Below are 18,956 nucleotides of genomic sequence, written 5' to 3'. Positions count from 1 at the left end.
GGTTAGCTGGAGAAGTAGCACATGGCCAGTGGCATGGATGGAGAATCCGGCCCAGATGAAGAACATTAACAAGCATTTGGGATTATGGATGGGCGGTAGCTTGATAAAAGTTATTGGAAACGGATGACGTGGGACTGAGGCAGGGATCCCATGCCTGCCCCACTATGGGAGGTAGTTTAGAGGATTGATATCTGCCCTGCCCCAGGTTAACTAAAGCTATTTTAAAATATAACAAGTGTCTGAATCTTGATTGATTGCTAGCCAGGCCTACAGGTAATATAGATAATTTTTAAAAAAACAATAGACATCCTATTAATATGAATCCTTTCTGACCTCCCATGGTTTCCCTTCAATGACTCATCCACAGCACACTCAATTATCTCTCTGCACAGCAAGGCTGAATTTTCCATGATGTGGGCAGTGGTGTCCAAGGAAGGAGGTGAGCGATGTGTCCAGCCAGATTCCTGCTGAGTTGATGGAAGCGTTTTCCTGTGTGACTTAGAAAGAAATGCCCGCTGAGGTATGTGCGGTTGAGTGGGGGAGCCGGGGCTGAGGGGATGATGGGAAAGAATAAGCAGCCGAGGAGGGGAAATCCAGCGGATGGAGGTCGAGTGTCCCAGTCTCTGAACTTAAGTGGGAATTCTTTGGAATGTGTTTTTTTTTGGGGGGGCGGGGAGGTTGTTTACCTCTCAACACAGAGTAAAGACTGAAAGGTTTATGGTTACAGAGCGGAGGAAAATCTTGCTTAGTAAAGACAAATTGAATGGAGTACAGCCATTCTCACCTCAGAGCTGCTCAGCTGATTTAAAAATTGCTAAGAAGTAAAGTGCCTGACTGGACCCCCGTGGAATGTCTCTGAAAAGTTTTAAGAGCTGGTCATATTGTCTACAAATGGGCACCAGAAGCTGTTATGAAAATTACTCTTTAATGACGACCCATGACCCGACTGTTACTCCTCAGTGGTTACCTTCCACCGCCACCAACACCCAGGGCCTTTTGGGGGGAAGTGATGTGGAGTTGGTTCATTTCTAAGACTGAAGAAGAAGAAGAAGAAGAAGAAGGAGAAGGAGAAGAAGAAGAAGAAGAAGAAGAAGAAGAAAAGAACAAATTCAACCTTTTCTCAAAATATCGCTTTGCCAAAGCCCCGCCCCCCCCCATACGGAGTCAATGGGATTGTTAATCTGGGTCCCTAGATCTCAGCTGGCTGCAGTCCAGCTCTGTGCCCTTCTCTCTCCTCACAAACATGGTCCAGTCAGCCTTGACGGGCTCTAACTGTGTCTGTAGGCCGAGAGCATCGAACTGCAGTTCTGCTCGTTTTTGCCCTCCATAGGTACAGATAGTTTGGGGATCACCAACCCTGTGAGGGACTGGATCGCTGTCTGTGCCCCACAAATGGAGCAAGAGAAGTGAACGGAAGCTGTATATGGGGGCGCAAGCATGTTACCCCAGCGCTCGAGAGGAAGATAGGTTTGAGGTTAGTCTAGCTTGCATGATGAAACCCTGCCTCAAAACCAACTAACCAACCGACTGACTGACTGACCAATCAACCAACCAACCAACCAACCAGGTGAATAACAGGTGTGTGTGTGTGTGTGTGTGTGTGTGTGTGTGTGTGTGTGTGTGCGCGCGCGTGCCCGTGCGCACATCTTTATCACTATTTGCTGTAACTGCCTTGAGACAGAGGAGATGCATCCCCCACTGAACCGCAAGCTCTCCATTTAGCTGGGCCGGCCAGCCAGTGAGCTGCCTGTCTCCATTCCACGATGCTAGGGTTACAGGCACACACGGCAGTGCCTGGCATTTTGCGTATGCGCCAAGGACTCAAACTCAGGTCATCAGGCTCGCAGAACAAACTGCCTTACCCGTCGAGACAGATCTTTAAAGAAACTGTTATAAAAAGAGTAGGCAGGAGAACGGAACCAACCCATGTCAGCAGACTGTCACGAATGTTTGATTTCTGCTGTGAATTAAGACCTTGCAGGGTGAGGGGAGGCCTCTAAGCTTGGAGCCAGGAAGCTGCTTTCCTTCACTCACACCATCCTCCCTCGTAGCCTGCTCTCTGGCTCTGGGTCCCTCTTGGCAGAGGTTATATCACAGAGGACCCGTGAAAGCTTGACTCTGGGTGTGAGGATTGTTCCACCCATAGGAAATCCTGCATGTAGCAGCTGTTTGTGTGGGGTGTGTGGCGCTTTCTTCTGCTCTTCTGGTCCTCATCCTGCCACAGGACAGGCTCGGGAGTGCCCGGCAGTGTGGTACGTTGCATTATTTGACCAGTGTTACCTTTCTGGAAGATACTGAAGTACTCTATGAGGGAATTCTCCTGAGGGCAGCGAGGGGTCAGGGCGATCTTGTTACGCCCCATGCCTGGTCCAGAGCCCGGCATAAAGCTGATACTCAATAAATTCTGCTCGGTGAAGAAGAGCAAATAGCAGATGTCATTTAATAACTCGCCCAGTTCTCAAAAATGTTTCTGTCATAGCTGGCGTGTAACAGAAGCTCTGCACTTCATGTGGGTGAATTCACTGAACAGTCAGAGTCATCCTGCGGTCCTGTTTCTAAAACCAAATCTGAAGATTAGAAGCTTCGCAGCACACAGAGACCTGCACCCCCACATTGCAGGTCAGTGTCAAGCTTCCTGGTGAACGTTCCAGGTAGGGAGGGGCTAACTCCTTATGGGACTCATCACATTTCACTGTTGCAGGCCAAATACCAGAGTTCTCGGACAGGCAGGGATCCCCTGGCTTTTCTGATACCACTCTCCTTTCAAAGTTAAAAAAAAAATGCAAAAATAAGTTGCTGCCGTTTGAACCTAAAGTGTCCCCCAAAGGACCTTGTGTTAAAGGCCTCATCCACACAGTGTGTCACTGGGGGCGGGGAACCTTTAAGAGGTGGACCCTAGTGCTCAAGTCATTGTGAGAGCCTTTGAAGAGGCCCTTCCTGTCTTGAGCAGCTGTCTCTCTCATGGGGCCTCCAAGGGGAAGACTTGTTACAGCCCTGTAAGAAATGGGACAAACTGATCTCGGACTGGAACCTCCAAAACTGTGAGCCCACAGTGTGTGGTGACATACACCTATAATCCTAGCCCCGGAAAGCTGAGGCAGCAGGATTGCCACAAGTTAAAGGCCAGCTTGAGTTATATAGCAATTTCCCAAGGGCCTTGTCATTTAGGGTGAGACCTTGTCCCAATTAAATGAGTAAAATAAAAAATAATAAAATTTAACAAAACCCCAAACCAGCGGCAGCTATAACAATAGCAATCAAACAACAAAACCCAAACTGAGACTGTAGGTTACTGGAAGAGGAACAGTTGACTGAGGGATTACCCGTGCGTGCGCCAACTGTGGAGCATTTTCTCTACTGATGACTGATGTGGGATGGTCCAGACCACCGTGAGTGGTGCCGTCTCTAGGCAGTAGTCCTGGGCTGTGTAAGAAAGCACACTGAGCAAGCTGAGGAGAGTAAACCGCTAAGCAGCAAGCAGCGCTCTCCATGACTGCTGTCTCTGCGTCAGGGAGAGTTCCTGCCCTGACTCCTGTCAATGACAGACTGTGATGGAGCCTAGAAGCCAAATGAACCCTTTCCTTTCCAAATTGCTTTTGGTCATGATATTTACCACAGCAAAGGCAAGCACACTACAACAGAAATGGGTACTGAAGACCGGGCTAGTGTTGTAACAGACCCGACTGCGTTGTCTCGGGGAGGATTGTGGGAGTGTTCGGAATTCGGGCTGGAAACGCTACTGAACACTCAAAGCTTAGTTGGCTCTTCTGTGAGAGCTTGGGAGAGAAGAGAGAGCTGAGAGAAATGCGGGCGGTGGAGGCGTGGCTTGTGAAGTTTCAGAGAGTTTGAGAGCCCCTTAAAGTCTCACGTGGTAGCTTGACTTAAGAATCTGGGGTTTCCAGTTAGCCGAGGCTGCCACTTGGCACAATCTAGAGCCACCTGGGTAGAGAGGGAACTTCGATGGGTGAATCGTCAGCATCACACTGGTCTGTGGATGAGTCTGTGGGGCAGTCTCTTGGTTGCTAATTGATGGAGAAGGACCAATCCTACCGTGGGTGGCATCATCCCTCGGCAGGTGGGCCTGAGCTGTGGAAGAAAGGTCACAATGGGAAAAGAAGGACTGCTACCTGGAAGTGTAAAATGAAATGAACCCTTTCCTCGCCAAGTTGCTTTTGACCACGATATTTATGAAAGTAACAGAAAACTGAGGAGAACAGGGCTTCCTTGCTCTCCAGGTGCCCATAGCCTGGGCAGGAGATATGTTTATTCCCCTTTCCTAGGGAGACTTATCCAGGATTTCCTTGTCTAAAGTCAGCAGAGACGGACATCTTTGGGCACTATTAAATCGTTCATAGCCATCCCCTCCGCAGCTCCGGGCTTTCCCTCAGCTGAGGTAGTCTGGTGCCCAGGCTGGGAAGTCTGCTCATGTGCAGGAGGTAAGAGTTTGGTGTGAGGCAGGGAGGGTGCCTTGTCTCCTGGTGTGATATGGTGACACAAGACTTTCAAGCAGTGATGACCTCTACCTAGAACCCACCTTTCAGGATGACTAAGGTAGCTGAGGCAAGTGAGAACAGCAGGAAAGAGGGGCGGGGCACGACTGTGGAGCCGTCCTTCCCTAGTCGCCCTCTGCCATCTGCCGGCCATAGCGGGAAGTGCTCCTGAATCCCTTCAGGTGGTTCCTGTGGGGGAGTTTTGTTCTGCTATGTGGGTCAGGGTAGCCTCATCTTCTTCTTCATCTAAGGTGACACAGGAATGGGCCACTATACCCAGATCAGGAAGGAATTCTTCTTACTGTGTACTTCCTGAAGTTGAAATGTGGCTTCTGAGAAAAATAGTGTCGAAAACATATCTCCCTTGAAATCACTGTTCAGAGGAGACTAAAATATCTGAGGAGTCAACCTGTCATTTTTATTTCGTTACTTGTGGGGTAACAGTTAAGTTCTGAACACTATATTTAAACTTTGACTATATAACCCCTTAATTCTATTTTAGTAGTTATTTATCTGCTGTGTGTGTGTGTGTGTGCACACACACACGTGTGCGAGCGCGTGCTCGCACATGTGGCAATTGGAGAAGACCTCTCAGGAGATGGTTCTTCCTCTCTACCACGCAGGAGTGAACTCGGGGTGTCAGTGTTGCTGGCATGTGAATTTACCTGCTGAGCCACTGATGTTGGCCAGGAAATGTCACCTCTTGGTATTCTGTCTCCTCATCTGTGGCAATAGACCTTCTGGGAGACACTAGAGCGTGCTTCTCTGATGGGTTTGATTCAGATGATGGACATTTACAAGTGTTCATCTTGTAATGGGTCACACCCCAGCTGCTCAGTAAATCCCATGCACCATGCCGTTGGATCTACCTAAGAGTTTAGGCAGCCAATCGACTATGGAACACAGAGCAACCCAGCAATTACTTATGTATATATGCCTGTGCCTGCTGTCGGTGTCACATAGCTTCCGTTTTAACACTAGAGTCAAGTCAAACAGCATCAGCCCATGCTCTCCTGTTGCCTCCTGCTAGAGTAATTCACAGTCCTTGTGGCCACCTGCACACAGTACACTATCTGGACGCCGGCTGCTCACTTCTACCTGGGAATATGGGCCTGAATTGCCTGGGTCCCTAAGGGTCCAGGCAGCCTGTTTATATTGTAGCATAGTGTCTCATGCTATGCTACTTAGGAAATATTCAGTAAGTACTTGCTGAAAAGGATCACTGTCATTGGATTCTCCAGGAATCCGGGATCAGATGTAGCAGGTGTGGACGGTGGCCGTTTTGTAGAGGAGGCGCGGGGACTTTAATGACAGTCGTAGAACTCAGAGTGGAATCAAGGATGGGGATGTTTGTGTGCCACAGATGTACACAGGGGAGAGCGAAAGAGTAACACAGACAACGGGGCTCGCCCTGATTCCACATGCAGCCACACAGTGAGGAGTCCTTGTGGTGACCCTCAGACACGAGTCCACCTTAAAGCTGGCCCTCTCTACCTCATCCTGTTCCGTGGAAATATGATTTCATTGCTGAGGCCACCACACTCCTTATGTTTACTGTCCTATTACTGATAGTCCCATTAGCTCTGAGATGGTCAATGCACTAGCTATAGATGTCAAAATATTTGTTCCCAAATTGGCTTATAATTCTTTTCTTTTTTAAGACTTTAAATTTTTAATTGATTTTTTTTGTCTGCATCTATGCATGCTCATTTTTGGTACCCGCAGAGTCTAGAAGAGGACATCAGATCCCTTGAGACTGGGGTTACAGATGGTTGCGAGCCCCCGTGTTGGTGCTCACACCTGGGTCCTCTGGAGCAACAGCCAGTGCTCTTAGCCACCAAGCCATCTCTCTGGCCCAAAGCTTATTTTTATTTATATGCATGTGTATTGTGTGTCTATGCCTATATGTGTTACATGCACATGTGTGTATGGTACCTGAGATGGCCTGCAGAGGACGTTGGATCTCCAGGAGCTGGAGTTATGGGCAATTGTGAGCCACCTGATGTAGGTGCTGGAAACTGAGCTCTGGTCTTCTGCAAGAGCCGCGAGTGCATTTGTTTGCTGAGCCATCTCCCCAGCTCCTTATCCTGAATTATCAAGAGGATGCAGAATCCCATGAGGACAGCCCTGATACCTTTTGTTAGGTACAGAGTAAGCAAGACGATTTTATTATTCTCGATTTCTTCTGTATACTTTACTTTAAAGACCAAGTCTTTCTTGATGATGTCATATATATATATATATATATATATATATATATATATATATATTATAAAGGCTTATTGATCTCATTTGTAGCCCCCATAGTGCTAGGACCCTCTCATAAACACTGGGAACTACAAAACTGTGATGTGCTTGAAGGCAGGAAGTGTATCTTTCCGCATGTTCTTTTCCACGCTCAGGGTTTTGTGCCTGCCAGCCCAGGTTCCACCACGGAGCTAACACACAGCCCATTCGATGCATTCTTAAATTCCGTGCTGCACAGGACTGGTGGTGGTGTAGTCTTGGTGAGGTCAGTGGCAAAGATGATATTAAGTGTAGTTTATTGAGCGGTCACAGCGTGGCAAGTCATTGTTATACGTTCCTTTATTCTTCTCTGAGGCAGCTGTTTTTGACATCTTTTGGAGGGCACACTGTCACATCAGAGGGTCTAAGTCATTGCCTAAAGCCACCCCTCTGGGGAATAGTGGAGATGGGATTTAGACCCAGATCTTTCCGACTCTAGGAGCTGAGTTATGGTGATGACATGGTCTGGTCCACGGTAGGTGCCTAATATCCGCGTGCGCAGCCAAACTGAGAAGATTGGACGGTTTTTGGCAGGGCGCTTCCCTCCCCATTTCCCACTCCTAACTGACTTGCAAAGGCATTATTTGCTACAGAACATTATTTTATCATTAGTTTCAGTGCTCCAAAGTAGACCAGTGGTCCCTCGAGATAGGCAACTCTCACAATCCATGCATCGCATGCATTTTTAACCCTTGTAATAAATAGTTCTGAAAGGAGCGCGTGATTAGGCTCATTTTTCAGATGAGGGAACAAAAGCCCAGGGTGAGCGACTTGCCTGCCAGCGCGCAAAGCAAAGCGTGCGAGGACGATGGGAGTTGCCGTGCTTCTGCCTGCCTCTGACGCACCCACTTCACTCTGGCCTTTTGCAGGTCACAGATGACCTGGCCCGGTGCCTCAGAGCTCCTGTCTCCCTTGTCTTCCCTCCCCGGATCGCTCTTCTTGCTTGCCTGGCAAAAATCACAGAAGTCTCATAAAAATGACAGTCAGGGCCGGGCTGACTGGTCTAATCTGGCTCTCCATCTGCTCGCTTTTAATAGGGCAGCTACAGAAAACCCAACAGTGAATGTCACAGGCAGTGGAAGGCAGAGCCTGTCCATGGAGAGGGATGGATACAACCTTCTACTGCCTCGGCCTCATCGTCTCTCTTCCTCATGGCTCACAAAGATGAGTGAGCCAGGCAGGCAGAACATAATTTACGTTTCTAGAAAAGGAAAAGATCTCCCTTGGGACATTTGTGATGTTGTCACCAGAGGAGCGCTCTGGCTCTCACCTCACTGTACCTACTTTGGCACGGGGCTTCCCCAGAGCTCCTCGGGAAGCTGGGTGCTGACTCTTCACCAGGCATCGTGATTTGTGCAGGACTAAAGCTCACGCTGCTGGGTCTCTGTAGTTATACACAAAGGCCAACGTGTAGACCTAGTCACTGTATCCTTTATTGCATATTATGACAAGCTATGGTTCATATAATCCAGAGTCTTCCAAAGTTCCATAAAACAAAGTAGATGGAGTGCTTCTGTAATGCATACGGGCCGTTAGAGTAGGAGAGGGGCACCTTTTAGCACTAACATAAGAATCATGGAAGTGGTTCAGAGCAGGACATTTCTTACACCTGGGCCCAGGGGAACTTTCACTCTGGGTTTAGTGCAGGAGGGGCCTGGGAGCCAGGGACCCTGGTTTAACTCCAGAATATAAGAATGTGGAGTGTCTCAGAGCAACTTTGCTTAGAGGTAGCTAGAGTTCACTTTGTGTGTGTGTGTGTGTGTGTGTGTGTGTGTTCATGCATGTGTGGGTGCACATATGTGCACGCACACGTAAAAGCCAGCAGTTAATCTCGGGTGTCTCCCTCAGTTGCTTTCTACCTTGTTTGTTTTGAGAGAGAGTCTCCTCCTCGTGCTCCACCTGGTGCTCCTCACAAGCCCTCAGGATCTGGCTGCCATCGCCCCTCCCGTGCTGGAGTTACAGGTGCATGCCACCGGGCCTGGCTTTGTTGTGAGGGGCCTGGAGATCAAACTCAGCTCCTCATGCTTGTGTGGTGAGCACTTCACAGCCCGGGCCATCCCACAGCCCTGCCGCAGTTCGCTGGGAGGCTGCGTCCCACCGGGTGTTTGGTAAACTCAGGAGAAGGATGTACCAAACACAGAACAGTGGCATGGCCCTGTCCATGATACACCACATGGAGTTCTTATGAGAGGTTGTTCAAAGCTGTCCCCCAAACAATGGCTAATTTCACTTGTTGAGGGGACATCTGGGTATCTCTTTAGCTAGAAAGTGCTGTCTCCTTGGCCGTTTTGCAGACACGCTTCTCCCTCTGTTTCTCTGACTGTGCCTTCTGGCAGCTCTGTAGGGAAAGCTGCTGTCTTGTAAATAGAGGGAAGTCGTGTATGTTAGAGATTGGCAAGGTAAGTGTTCAAAATGGCAGGGACAGAGCAGCCGAGAGGGGCCACGCAGGTTAGAGGGTCACCTGGTACAACCCCACTTCACGGGGATGACATTACACTTGGGGCAGTGACCCTCTGACGGCAGGCCTCTTCACCGCAGACTGATGCTCTGCCAGGAAGGTAAAATGCCAGTGCTGTGAGCATGCCCCTTGGGATAGAGGAGCGAGACAGGCCTGGTGCTAAGCTCCTGTTAGTGCCATTGCGTTCCTGGGTCTCTTCACCCTGTCCTCCATGCTAAGGGCAGGCAGGGATACTTTTGGGGTCTCTGAATGACCAGGTAAGCAAGTCACTATAGAAAGAGCAAAAGGGGTGTGTCTACCCGGTGCCTAATATATAGTTCAAAACCCAGTGTTGTCAGCCAGCCAGCTGTTGCCACATACATGGATGTCTGCCCACAGGAAGACCCGCAACTACCTGACTGTAAGCGGTTGGGTGGGGAAAAGTGATCTAAACCCACGATGGAGGCACACAAGTTCATCTCATACTCCTTGTCATGCACAACCTGAGCTTTCTAAAGCAAGCAGGCAGTGCCACGCCCAGGGGATTTCATCAGCAATATGTCCATACATAAGTTCAGCTTATTCTAATTGTGCTGGCTTGGTGGGGTTTCCAGAAAATAAAAGCCAAAGGTTCTAGGAGAATGGTGACCTTACATGCCCCACCTCCCCAAAGATCCTTAACAATTATTTAACTCAGAGGGTTTTTGTTGTTGTTGTTGTTGTTGTTGTTTTGTTTTTGTTTCTTTGAGTCAGGGTTTCTCTGTGTAGCCGTGACTGTCCTGGACTCGCTTTGTAGACCAGGATGGCCTAGAACTCATAGAGATCCACCTGCCTCTGCCTCTCCAAGTGCTGTGATTACAGGTGTGCACCACCGGGCCTGGCTTAATTCAGAGCTTTAATGGAGGAAGGAACTGGAAGCAAAGCAGAGAGAAGAGCCAGTGCCTGTGACGTTGCAAGTTTTACACTCTCTCCAGACATAGAGAAGTGGAGTGACATGGCTTGCCCAAAGTCCCGTGAGCCTGAGAGGTGACCCTGGGATCCTGCACTTCAGACTGTGAGCCAACATGCCATTCATACATGTTTGCATGTGTTCCTCCACGCTCCTCTTTCTAGACAGTCCTGTGAGCCTTACTGACTGTCCATTGAAACAGAAGACATGACCACTGAGCATTACTCCCGTTGTGTGACGGACAGGCCAGCCTGCATGATTACATTTCTGATTTTCATGACCAGTATACTGCCTTGGATTTGCCCCAATGTGTGGTCACCAAGATTCAAGAGAAATGAAATACTCTTTTTTTTCATGGGTTGGGAAAAAGAGGCAGTTGCAAGGGCTAACTTCAGAATGACTGTTGCTCTGAGCCGAGTTGGTACAAGTGTTCACAGCTAGGCTCCCATTACCACCAGCGCCGCATGGATCGCTGGCCTCGAAAGGGTCTGCACACACATCGGTGTAGGACTAGTCTCTTGAGAGCCGTGGTCATGGTCTCAGTGGCTGAAGTGTGCATGGCCTTTAACTGGCATTCCTTCATTCTGTCAAGCTCCCCTGGAGAATCTCAGCCCATCTCCTGCTCATTAGAAGTGGCACTGCCCAGGACAGGATGACCATGGTGAATCAGCAAGATGGACTCTCCCATAAAGGATAGGATACAACTTGGGGCTACCTGTGGGGGGACGGGAGGACGCTTTGGCAAGAAGGGCTACACCTTTCTTGTAACAGGTATATATAGCGTGAGGTACTTCAGAAATGCTTACAATTTGAGCTTATAAGATGCTTACAAGATGAGCTCCCAGGTCTTCTTAGCCCTGGGGAAGGCCCCCTCAAACACGCGTGTGCACGCAACCTTTGCCCTCTCCTAGCTTTCCAGACAAGCACACGTTTCCCCCTGAAACCAACGTAGCCTTCTTCGTTTTCATCCTGTCCACTCTGTGTAGCATAGAGATTGCTTTTGCAGATACAGAGGCCCTGGACTTCACTTTGGTTAGTTTCTGATAGTGAAAATAATTACAGAGGCACTCTCAATGCTTTGGGAGCCCACGCTAGTGCAGCTGGAGACTGAAGGGGAATACATCTGTGCCAGGGAGGCACCAAAGTTCATGCTTGTGGTAAAGCATCAAGGAGGATGAATGGGAGGTCAGCTCTCTCCGAATTTTTGATTACTTTGCTCGCTTGCTTTCTCATAGAGTTACGAGAAACCATGGTGCAGTCTAGACAGGGTTTAGCCACGTCAATTAGTTTACGTTTATTCTTCTCTGGCCCAGGCCCCAGAGTGAATGAACTGGGTACATCCAGCCACCGTAGCGGGCAAGCAGGTGCCCCGTCATACACGGGAGCTGGAGGTCCGAGTTGCTGGTCAGAGAGGACTGTGCTCTGGGCCCATCGTTCTTCTCGTGTTTGTCATTAGTGAGCGCCCCTTCCATCCTGGAGTGGCGTGAGCGAGCATCCTTTGATGTCAGACCTCTCTGTATTTGTTTCATTTCCTCCCCAGAACTGCACACTTACTTACTTTCCCAGAGTATGTTTGGGGGATGTGTCTACTTAGCAGGAGAACATTTTCAATAACCTCCCTTGCTTTTATTGCGGTTCTATTAGCCCTATCCTTTTGTTGTGCAAGTTCACCTGGGCCCTATCAAAGCAGGAGAGGGTCTCCCACTTCCAGGATCCAGTTAGGCAAATGAGAGGCACAGAGTGGTGGAGGAAAAAAAACAACCTTGTGCTGAAGGTCAGGACCATCTGGAAGGCAGGGGACTCACAGCAAGATGAAGCGAGCTGTGGGAGGTGGCAGTGGAGAGGGGTGGCTGAGGACAGATGCAAGCTTTTGAGAAGCAAGGGAGGGAGGAGCCCGGGAGGCAGCGCGTTAGGTGAAATGCTTCCTGTGTAGGCATAAAGACTTGAGTTTGGATACCAGCACCTGTGTAAAAGCTGGGGCGGCAGCTTCATCTGTAACCCCAACACCTATATATCTGTACATGGAACCCCACTCACCTATCTTAGCCGAGCAGTTACAGTGCGCTCCTCTCTCCGCACAAACATGTTTAGTGTTGTTTTATTCACGTTGCTGACAATCTCGGTTGTGTATGACAAGGTCTACTGTGTATTTTCAAATATAGGTTAAAATACATGGGTAATAGTGCAGTAAGGAGCCTTTCTGGAGTGAATTGGTAAGCCCTGTTCTCGGTTTGTATTGATCGCGCTCATGTGTGCACACTCACACGTGTGTGTTAATCTTTATGAATGTACACACAAGTCTAAAGGAAGAGGTGGGTAGAGATTTGTTATTCAGGTCCTAAAGTGGTTCGCTTTGGCTTTGAATACTTGATTTGACACCTGGAAGGCCTTGGACAAGGTCTTTGGCCTGTGGAGATCTTTTCTGACCTGCATCCTGTACGATGGTAGTCAGAGTTAAATGATACAATGTGATACTCAGGAGTGCTGGGAACACACGAGGCTTGACGTCATCGTCATCATCATCATCATCGCTAGTATACTTTATTAGTTACTTTTCGCATTGCTGTCGTAGTAAAACGTTGAACTGAAGCAACTTAACTGAGGAAGGCTAGATCTGGTGGTTTCAACAGGATCTCTGTCCATCATGGTGGGCAAAGCAGGAAGAACATTCTGGTCCCTGGCGGAAGTGGCATTCTGGTGGTTTTTCACATCAGGTGCACAGGAAGCAGAGAGGTAGGTGGGAAGTGGAGACAAGTACAAGCTTTAGATGCCGGCTCCTTGTGCCTCATGCCCACCAACTAGTCACCGTATCCCTAGAGTTCCACATCCTCCCAAAACAGCGCCACCAGCTGGGGACCAGGTGTTCAAACACACGAGGCTACAAGAGACATGCCAGATTCAAACCATGACAACACTCTTGGCTTACAAAGTCCTTTCGTCTGTGAAAATCTTGGATCCAGTCACAGATGAGAAACTTTGAGTAGAGACTTTTTCCCTCTTCTTGTTTCCTAACTCAACCCTAAGCATCGAGCAAACCTTTAAGGAGTCTCTATTCCTTAACTGGTGGAGCTAGAAGGCAACACCAGGCTCCAAGAACTCACGGTGCCTTGCAGTGTCTCCCTGATGCATTCCAGACAGTAAAAGTGTAAAGGTAAATGATTGTTCTGAGCCCAGAAGAATCCCATATTTGGCGAGAAAGGCCAGTGGCCTCTGGAACTTTCTGAGATAGTCATAAGAAATATTTATAGCTAAGGGCAGCCCTTCTTCAACAAGAAGCATATATATATATATATATATATATATATATATATATATATATATATATATTAATTCCACACTCTAACCAGGTCCATGTTTTAAGGTTGCTAAAATCCAACATACGTAACAAATACGAATTTTTTTCTTGACTTCATTACGAGATTTGAACTTAAATTCTGCCCCATGTCTAAGTTGGAATGTGCTGTTTCTTGGTTGGTATAAAATTAGCTGGCAGCAATTTAATGCAACTTCTCAGACTTGGTTTGAGGAGAAGACGAGGGATAGATAGAGGGCTTCGCAAGGTTGTGGTATTGGAAAAATACCTTTATCTCCTTTCAAACATTTGGAGTGAGCGAGACCCCACATATGTGTTATTAATAAGTACCTCCTTGGCCATGAAGAGAAATCAAATCCTGCAGGCCCTGATTCTTTTACACTGGACTCATCAGAATCTCCTTTTGCAAGGGCAACTCGAGAGCTAAGACAGCCCGGAGTCTTTGTTCTCCGACTGAAAGGTCACATTTTTGCCAGCCCTCGCTGCAACTTGAACCGGGAGAAACTCCAGTTCAAATTTGGAACTCACAACCTTGAGGAGTTAAAAGGTTGGTGAAACCTATGCTGTGTGAAAACTCCCTCAGAGGGATGCTTAGGGTAGACAGAGTGATGTCTTAGGAAAGCATCCCAGTCTAGGGACCGGGAGTAAAGTGCTTGCTTTGTGAGCTTTAGGCTCTAGGGCTTGATCCCTAGAGTATAGACAAAGAAAACTCAGGCTTATTGGTGTTTGTTTGTAACCCTGGCACCAGGGAGGCAGAGGCAGGTGGATTCCTTAGGCTCTGGACAGCCAGCCGAGCCTGCTCAGAGAACTTCAGGTCAGTGAGAGACTCTGTCTCAAGAGCGTGCAGAGGACAGTGAATGAAGAACATTGTCAGAAGTTGTCTCCCAGCCTTCACATACATGTGCACCTACATGTATATACCCCACCACATGCATACACATGAATATACATACACACACAGAAGAAAGAGGAACAAAGAGGAGGAGGAGGGAGGAGGAGGAAGGAGGAGTGAGGAAGAGGGAGGAAGGCAGACATGTCCTAGGGGACAAAAGACCTGTTCCTGTTCCATGGGGCATGTTTCCGGCAGAGATCAGCTCCTTCCTTTCCTTCTGGGGAAGCTAAGGAGTGGCTTACCAGGTACAGCCCCATAAGCCAGCCTGAGGAGTAAGACCATATACAGGGCAAGAGGGTGCTATGGTTAGACTGTAAAATGACCCTCATGGGCTCGTGTGTTTGACCATTTTGGTCAAACCCAAAGGGTTGTGTCCCACTGGTTGAGAACCGTTGATCTAGATTAAGGTGGCCTGAGAATATTCATGAGGGATTATCTCAATGGGGAGGCACATCCTGACCGCTGAGGACCATTCCCTGGGTGGTGGTCCTGACCTTTCTGTCTGTCTGTCTGTTTGTCTATATAAACCAGAAATTGAGTTAAGCACAATCATTTGTTGCTCTCTGAATCCTGAACGCAGACGCAATGTGACAAACGTGACCAGCCAGCCTCCTGCTCCGCTCCTGTCACTGTGCCTTCCCAGCCTGCTGCCATGGCTATCATAAGAGACTGGAACACTCTGGAACTGGAAGCCAAGGGAAACCCTTTCTCCCTTGGGTTGGCTATTTTCTTTTCTTTCCTCCCCCCCGGCCCCACAGCTCCATTCTGTGGGGGCACAGAGCCTCCTAACTTTTTTACTTGAGTCTACAGTGAGAGCAAGTCAAAAGAGGCCTCAAAATGTTGCTGTCTTTCCTCCGGTATGAACTCTCACACCGTGTTTGTCCAGGGGAGGAGGCCTCAGAGGCCTGTGAAGGGTACAACATCTCTTGCTAAAAAGGCCAAAAACCATGGAAATCCTGAGCCCAGTTTTCCTTTGGATTAAAATAAATGCTGATTGCCAAGGCGAGGGCCTTCCGTATTGATGAGGTACCTTGAGTTTCCTTTTCACAGGCAGCCACTGTAGGAGGAAACTTCATTGCCTCACTGTTCCTCTGAGGACCTCAGAGCCACCTGGAAAAAGCAAGTTATAGATAAACTATGAACTGGCCACCTCGCCAGTAATGATAAACTGCTCTGTTCTCACCAAGGGATGTCACCTGTGCTTGGAGACAAAGGATGGATGCTGTTCAGTCAGACCCTTAAGACTACACAACAACGACTATTCTAACGTGTGTGTGTGTGTGTGTGTGTGTGTGTGTGTGTGTGTGTGTGTACATGTTTGTGTGTGGGGGTCAGTGTGTGGCGTATGTGTTCAGGTACCTGTTGAGGTCAGGAGAGGGCGTCAGACCCCCTGGAGCTGCAGTTACAGGCACTTGTGAGCTACCCACCGTTGGTGCTCAGATCCAAACCCGGCCCTCTGGAAGAGCAGGAAGTAACTTCAAGAGCTGCACCATCTGTCCAGCCCCTCTTGGTTTTGACAAGTTTCAAATCCCACTGTGATGCTGCCCACCACTGACCTTGGTGAGGAATGAAGGAGCCCCTTCCCAGAAGATGGACAGTGAAGGCAGTCTGAAGTGACTGGAGAAACTTCCTCTCTTTATTTAAATGGATGGCATTGTCACTGATGACTATGTGAATTTACTATTTCTAAAATTCTCTAAAGGAAATAGCCTGAAGCTCCAGGAGGGAATCTGTAGTTCCTGGAGAAAATAAAATCTACAAATGAAATGAGAGGGGAAAAAAAAAAAAAAAGAAATGAGAGAACAAAAACAAAAGAATACATCATCAGCAAGGGTTGCTGGGCAACCTCTACTTTGATTCACGATTTTTTTTTCCCCGAGATAAGGTTTCTCTGTGTAGTCCTGACTGTCCTGGACTCGAATTGTAGACCAGGCTGGCCTTGAACTCACTGGGATCCACCTGCCTCTGCCTCCTGAGTCCTGGGATTAAAGGCATGCGCCACCACCGCCTGGTTTATTCACAATTTTTAAATCATAGATCGGATTCAGGAAACAAGCTGCACTCAGTACTTAGGGAGGCAAAGGGGGGTAGTCATCTATGAGTTTGAGGCTAGCTTGGTTTATTACACAGCCAGGAATGCACAGAGGTTCCTTATCTCAAGAAAACCAAGTAACTTATCCATACAAAATTATAGTCATATAAAATGATAAAGATGACAATGAGTTTGGGTCGAGGGAGGTGATTCAGTGTGGCCAATCCTGCTGTGCAAACTGGGGAGTCTGAGTTTGAATCCTTAGAACCCACATGAAAAGCAGCTGTGCTGGTGCTGGGACTGCAGTGTTGGGGTAGGAAGGAGAGGCTGGTCCCTGAAGACGACTGGCTGGCCTGGATGAACAGGTGAGCTTCAAGTTAGGTGAGGGAGCCTGACGCAAAAGGTGGAATGTGATGGAGGAAAGACAGGGAAGACAGGATATCAGCCGTGGGCCTTCACTTGCACACACCCGCACGCACGCGCGCACACACACACACACATCACACTCAAAAAATATTAAAAGTTAAAACAAGTAGCCAAATCAATTCCTTAGGGGGTGACAAAAGCCAGTGATTTTAACATAATTATTTCTGGCCTATAAAAACACCGTACAGTATAGACTTTTTCAAAGAATACTTTATCCACGCTCTCTTTCCGCCTTTCAAGTTAATTGTGATGAAGTAAACAGAATGTGAGAGCTGCCGTCTTCACCGCTTTGAAGTGTTCGGGGCTGTCGGATGTGTTCGCGTTATATAATGGGCCGCTTCTTTTACTAAGACGTGTTCACAGAGACACAGAGACACCTGTGGTGGTTTGAATGAAAACGGCCCCATAGGCTCATAGGGAGTGGCATTGTTTGAAGGGATTAGGACTTGTGGCCTTGTTGGAGAAAGTGTGTCACTGGGGGTGGGCTTTGGGGTTCTAAATGTTAAAGTCAGACCCTGTCTCTCTGTCTCTGTCTCTCTATCTCTGTCTCTCTCTGTGTCTCTGTCTCACCCCCACCCCCACCCCACCCCCCCACCCCCCACCCCTGCTGCCTGTGGATCCACATACACAGAACTCTCAGCTCCTTCCCCAGAACCATGTCTGCCTGGGTGCCACCTGCTCCCCGCCATGATGACAATGGACTAACCCTCTGAGCCCCAGTGAAACGCTTTTCTTTATGAGAGTGGCCTGGCCATGATGACTCTTCACAGGAATAGGGCAGCAACTAAGATGACATTTGTTTATCATTATTGGTGTAAGATTAATTTTTTTTTATTACTTCGTGCACATGTGAGTGTATGTGTATGTCTGTGTGTATGGGTGAGTGTATGTATGTGTCTGTGTGTGGGTGAGTGTATGTGGGTGAGTGTCTGTGTGCGTGGGTGAGTGTATGTGTGTGTCTGTGTGTGTGGGTGAGTGTATGTGTGTGTCTGTGTGTGTGGGTGAGTGTCTGTGTGTGCCTGTGTGTGTGGGTGAGTGTATGTGTGTGTCTGTGTGTGTGGGAGAGTGTATGTGTGTGTCTGTGTGTGTGGGTGAATGTATGTGTGTGTGGGAGAGTGTATCTGTGTGTCTGTGTGTGTGGGTGAGTGTATGTGTGTGTCTGTGTGTGAGTGAGTGTATGTGTGTGTCTGTGTGTGTGGGAGAGTGTATGTGTGTGTCTGTGTGTGGGTGAGTGTATGTGTGTGTGGGAGAGTGTATGCGTGTGTCTGTGTGTGTGGGAGAGTGTATCTGTGTGTCTGTGTGTGTGGGTGAGTGTATGTGTGTGTCTGTGTGTGTGGGTGAGTGTATGTGTGTGTCTGTGTGCGTGGGTGAGTGTATGTGTGTGTCTGTGTGCGTGGGTGAGTGTCTGTGTGTGTCTGTGTGCGTGGGTGAGTGTATGTGTGTGTCTGTGTGCGTGGGTGAGTGTATGTGTGTGTCTGTGTGCGTGGGTGAGTGTATGTGTGTGTCTGTGTGCGTGGGTGAGTGTATGTGTGTGTCTGTGTGCGTGGGTGAGTGTATGTGTGTGTCTGTGTGTGGGTGAGTGTATGTGTGTGTCTGTGTGTGAGTGAGTGTATGTGTGTGTCTGTGTGTGTGGGTGAGTGTATGTGTGTGTTTGTGTGTGGGGGAGAGTGTATGTGTGTGTCTGTGTGTGTGGGTGAGTGTATGTGTGTGGGTGAGTGTATGTGTGTGTCTGTGTGTGTGGGTGAGTGTATGTGTGTGTCTGTGTGTGGGTGACCTTAGAGGCCAGAAGAGGGCATCAGATCTAATGGTGCTGGAGGTATAGGAAGTTGTGAGCTGCCGTGTGGATGCTAGGAGCCAAACTCTAGTCCTCTGCAAGAATAATGTCGGTCTTAAGCATGGTGCTGCCTCTCTAACCCCTGTCTGCCTTTATAAATAACACTTCTCCTCGTGTCAAAGTGATTAATTGATGTTTAGTATGGAAAATGCCCTTTGACCTAGTACAAAGAGCTCGGTAAATAATAAAAATATTTACTGATTTATCTTTCCAGGCCATTCCCATGTTCGAAGAAGTAGCATGAGTACATGAGTGCTTTATTAATATTTATGTCTATAAAGATAAGATAGTATTGAA

The 18,956-nt window shown here is 48.2% G+C and overlaps 1 long non-coding RNA gene across 1 annotated transcript in view; it reads left to right on the top strand.

Annotated features, from left to right (window-relative positions):
• Positions 1 to 428: 428 nt before the first annotated feature.
• Positions 429 to 18,956, top strand: part of LOC311607554 — a 50,316-nt gene continuing 31,788 nt past the window's right edge. The window contains exons 1-2 of the long non-coding RNA XR_014782631.1: positions 429 to 520; positions 2,480 to 2,619. This is a non-coding gene — a long non-coding RNA (uncharacterized lncRNA). The remainder of the gene's footprint in view (positions 521 to 2,479; positions 2,620 to 18,956) is intronic.

The sequence above is a fragment of the Acomys minous genome (genome assembly GCF_964271855.1).
Source record: "Acomys minous genome assembly, chromosome: 1".
Taxonomy (NCBI): Eukaryota; Metazoa; Chordata; class Mammalia; order Rodentia; family Muridae; genus Acomys; species Acomys minous.
Note: the sequence above shows the minus strand (reverse complement) of the source record. Positions and strands in the feature narration are given on the sequence as shown.